The following is a 4,646-nucleotide window of genomic DNA, read 5'->3' as shown; positions in this document are numbered from 1 at the left end:
ATGTAATATGGACTGTAGTATGTAGACTTACACTTCCGGTTTTATGTGCGTGGCCTTTACACAGAGATACAAATCAGGCGGAGGATCCAGGTAAAGTTCTGTTAAAGACAAGAAAAGATAACAAAAATTGATTAAGACATTTAAATCAAATTGCATCCAACAGTGCGGCTACAATACAAAAACGCATTTTGTTTGATTACATTTCTGAATTGATGGAAGATGAAATTGAAAAAAAACAAAAACAAACCCAAAACACCCCACAGGTTCTTGTTGTATAGACCGCAGTTGACGTATTGCTTCATAAACGACGAGCCCGACAATATGAACGCATTTTACACAACGCATAAGCAGTGATTATGGTGGATTCATGGGGGTGTGTAGAAAAAAACAAACAAACAAACAAAAAAAAAACTGGCTTGCATATGCACACGGTTTCTTTTGTTATTTAACGCGCATAAACTTCCTCCTGGGCGGGACACTGGCGCGCACTTTTCAATAACAAACAATCAGGGTGAAAAACTCCTCTTTAGTGGGCCGCATTAAGCAGCTGACTATCGCCGAGATAGGCTCTTTATTTTGATGAAAAAGCACCTGAGCATGATAAGCCGCTTGATTGATACAAGCTATATATTTTAATAAGAGCCGTGCCGGGGCCCGGTGGATGGTTGCGCGCGGCATCATATTTCTCATGCTGAAAGGCTGGAGTAGACTCCCGGCACATCCCCGAGCCTCTTTACGGCTCACATGGTAAAGTTGCCTGAGTAAATGAAGTCAGGGGAGAGTTATTAAGCGGCGATCCGCGGCTGCGCGGACAAATAGGAATGTGGCACGCGATGGGACGACGAGCTCAGCAGAAACAAGAAGCGCCGAGAGACGCGCGCCGGTGGAGAGAAAGCCGTGCGTGCGTGTGCGTGTGTGCGTCCGTCCGTCCATAAATAGATTTAGAAAGCGCCCATCACATTTAAGATGCACACATAATAATCATAATAATAATTAGACACTGTACTTAAGAGGATGAGTTAAAAAAAAAAAAAAAAAAGAAAGAAAAGAAATGCAGAGACTGTAATGAGCATTCGGGGAGGGGAAGTCAATATTGATCTAGTTAAAACCAGAGCGGCCACTTTTTTTTTTGTTGACCATTTAATAAGAATCCAATAAAGACGGATATGCTTTTTTGTTTGTCTTCAGTAAAGTTTTATTTTCAGCATGGCAATGACAGGTGCATCTTTGAGGATATAATATAAAATATAGATTGCAATACACTGTTTGATGTGTATGTGTGTGCACAGACACACGCACAGGCACTTAAATGATTTATTGTATTTATTTATTTTCAGACCGCGATATTTTTGCTATACATATCAGGCTATGTGTAGATTTTTCCAGGGCGCGCTCCACCTTCACCGAGACAGCTGGTACCAAGTCTCCAGTACCAAAACAACCCTGAGTGGAGAATATGTCGTGATAGAACATTGGTCGACGGTTGCACATCACTGTACACAACTGCACGTTCAAATCAATTCAATTCGTCAGGAAAACACTTTGGTGTAGAAAAGGCATCTTGTGTTTTTTTTTTTTTTTTAATGCTCATCCAGTCTGATTATTGTTGATGTAACTTCAAACTTGTGCAATGGACCTCAGGGTCCACACTGCATTTACAGCCACCTGTATGTTAATAGTTGATAGTTTTTTCCCAACTGGTTGCACATTGAACAAGAATAACTATGTAACTTATTACGGTCTGAATTACTGAAGACCATTTCAAAATGACTAGGATTTATTCTCTGTACATCAATGACAGAAATATCCTCCATCTGGGTTTCACACATGATACTTTCTGAAAATATACTATTGAACCAAAAAGAAATGTTTTTAAGGATTCGGCTGTTAAACTGATTTTTTCTGTTTTCCCATTGCGTTTACTACTACTACTACTACTACTAATAATAATAATAATAGTAATAATTTTATTTGTGAGGGTTTTCAGGTTTTATGACAATTTTGACAAATAAATCAACCCGTTAAAATATTATGGTATAGTTTCAAATGTAGGACAGATATTGAAAATGAAAAGGCACAATTAGGTTTGGTAGACTTGGTGCCACAGAAAGATGCTACGCTTTAAATGTTCCGCATTATGTAAAATGCACTTCAGCATGAATAAGAAACAATAACCTGGGTCTCCTGCTCAACGACTCCCCAGACATGAGATAAATTCACACACTTGACTCCCCCCCCCCCCCCCTTTTTTTTTTTTAGTGAGTGGTACACATAGTTCTGGAAATCAGCCTGTTGTCAAGTCATAAAGCGCTTTCACAGGTTTGCAACAACCCCAGGCAGGTGTTAGTTCCTTTAGCCCATCCAGTGCAACTGTGTTTTTTTTCTTTTCCAAACATATGGTGGGAGGCTGCAAACAGAGTGTTCATTGGAGAGCTATAGAGTTTCTTGGATTTGAGTCTGAGATGAAAAATAAAGACCTAACAAAAATGGATGGAATATGGGATCACATTCTGCCTGTTTGGCCATTAGCTACATATATTCGGACTTTTTAAAAAAATCTATATTTTTAAAATGTTGTCTTTAAATGTAGTTTATTCGTAGGTATGACACAGATTTGTATTTACACCCAGTAGCCTCATTGCGAGCTTTGAAACTAACCCATGTGCTTGCCAACAGATCCAACCTCAAACGATAAACATGTGAGCGAATGCAATCAATGCAGTCTTAAATAATTAAGCATACGCATCTTTTTTTTCCCACCAGGAGAAGAACCAATCAGCTTTTATCAGCAGGCGACAGCCAGGCGGCTCCCATCCAGACCCAAGTCCTGCAGCTGGGAGTGTTGGTAGGGGGGTGGAGTGGGCAGCTGCCTGTGTCTGGCTCCAAGAATGGCTGCAGCCTCCGGGAGCTTGTGGCCAAGGCTCCATGTCAAAAGAAGTTGGACCAGGTCGTATAATAATAACCCGTTTCTCAGAACACTCTCAAAGTCAAAGATTCAATTTGAATTTCCAGCTGGAATCAGAGCCAGGAATCAGACAGGTGACCTTGTCTGCTGTCCCTCCGTGTCTGATCCAATCATCATGGCAACAAATAAGGGGAACTGTGGCACGATGAGAGTGGTAGGAATACAATAGTGATGTATTGGGTGCAACTGAGCCGGTTCAAAGAGGCCATTCTTTGATGTAAATAACGGGAGTTGAGTCGACCCTGCAAGCTTTTTTTTTTTTTGCTGTAAAGTAAAATTTCGTGAAATAATCTGATGATCTGTGTGTTCCATCGGTTCCAAATATGCAGTAAATGAAGATGATTATAACAGCACATGAGATGCGTTTTTTTGTAAAGGTTGGTGCAGGAAGTCGCGGCAGGATTGCAACAACTCCATACTCAACTGGTGTGTTAAAGGCATCTTGAAAGGCTCCTAATTCTTCAAAATATTATTATTATTATTATTTTTTTTTTTTTAACAATTTCTTATGGAATTTAACCATAAATGATGAAACAATTTTTGCATTGACCGTCCTCAAGTTGGAACGGCACAACAAGAATCTGAATAGTAATAATGGTAAAAGTGATATGAGAAGAAGAAGAAGAAGAAGATCTTTATTGATAGAAGGCTGAATAGGTTGCAAGGAGGTTGCTGGTTCGAGTCTCCTTTGACGGCTCCGGCTTTTAAAGTCACGGGAAGAGAGAGAAGACTCAGAAATAAAGACGTGCGCCCATCAGGAGATGAATAGCTCAGGGAGTCTCCGGACGGGCTTTAAATCAAGAGGTTGTGAGTTCGACTTTTATGAGAGTCACTCTGTTTCAAAGTTCAACAGCCAAAACAGAAAGATAAATCTGCCAGGAGTCGTGATCTGAGAGGGACGGCCTCGGTGGCTTGGTGTGGTGTGGTGCGGTTGTTTGCAACAGTTATTCATCAGTGACACTGTGCCTGGTTCGAATCCTGCCTGGGTATGAGACTGGAGCACGTCACACTGTGGTTCTGAGAAGGTTAGTGCTCGGCTTTGACTGTAGGGCTAAAACTGAATTAGCAGTGTGTGTGTGTGTGTGTGTGTGTGTGTGTGTGTGTGTGTGTATATATATATATATATATATATATGTATATATATATATATATATATATATATATTCATATGTACATGTACTTGTACACACTACATTGTGTTGCATTCATTTTGCAGACAACTTTTCTGACAGCAGGTGCAGCAAATTAGAGCACCAGGTGATGCTTCAACTACTGGAATTGATGGATTCATTATGACACATGGTGCCTGAACTCAAGTCAAGTGAAGTTTATTTGTATTGCACAATTCAACACAGGGTAATTCAGCGTCTTTTACATAGACATTAAAACCAGCAAAGCAGAAATAAAATACAATACAATAAAATGAAATGGGGAAAAAAGACAATAGAATATAATGCAGCAAGCAAGTAGAATTCTAATCAACAAGTACACTACAGTGAACAGTAATGCTTTCAGCCCTGATAGGCAGCGACAGTTTGAGCAGACCTCAGATCTTCAGGAAGTTTGTTCTATAGATAAGGAGCACTAGCTTGGTTCTTAGTTGGTTCTTGAAAGCAAGTGTCTAAAGATTTGTCATTTTTCAATTGCTCAGAGAAGCGGTCAATCATGAGTTCATCTGAAA

This window comes from Nelusetta ayraudi, unplaced genomic scaffold, assembly GCF_046127955.1.
Source record: "Nelusetta ayraudi isolate G7.1 ecotype Tasmania unplaced genomic scaffold, CSIRO-AGI_Nayr_v1 ptg000016l, whole genome shotgun sequence".
Classification (NCBI taxonomy): domain Eukaryota; kingdom Metazoa; phylum Chordata; class Actinopteri; order Tetraodontiformes; family Monacanthidae; genus Nelusetta; species Nelusetta ayraudi.
Note: the sequence above shows the minus strand (reverse complement) of the source record.